Here is a 569-nt window from a genome sequence, read left to right as displayed (position 1 = left end):
ACTATGCCCTTTCCACGGAGACGGATAGTGGCATTTGATGGGACCCCTTCAGCTGGGACTGTTTTAACCACAGAACACTCTGTTGAGTGGAGGATTCTGGGCAGCGGACGTAGTCTTTCTGGAAAAACCCTTGAGGCAACTTTCCCTGGGACAATCAGATTTAGCCCATTGCAGAGCAAGAGGAGAGGGGATGGGGATGAAGAAGAGAGCGAGTGTGAGGGTACAGAGAATGTGGTGAACGTGGAGGACTTCTTGGTGGAGAAAATGAACAAGGATCTACCAGCAGTCGAGTTGGAGGAACCGTTCTGCTGGCAAGCATATGACTATGCCAAGGTATGTATGTCTTTTGCTTCCTTTTTTCAATTGGTTGTTGTTCAAAATATATCTTCTGGTTTACAGGTCTCATTCAAGATAGCCGGGGCATCTGTATCACGAATGTCAATCGACACAAAATCAGTAAGCTTTTGCAAGTTGGAATGATTTAGTTGACAGTGTCATAGCAGGATTACCTGACTTTATTATCGCCTCGCTTTGTTTTTGCCAGGTCAATATCTACCCAACCACAAAGT

This window comes from Camelina sativa, chromosome 1 (genome assembly GCF_000633955.1).
Source record: "Camelina sativa cultivar DH55 chromosome 1, Cs, whole genome shotgun sequence".
NCBI classification, from domain to species: domain Eukaryota; kingdom Viridiplantae; phylum Streptophyta; class Magnoliopsida; order Brassicales; family Brassicaceae; genus Camelina; species Camelina sativa.
Note: the sequence above shows the minus strand (reverse complement) of the source record.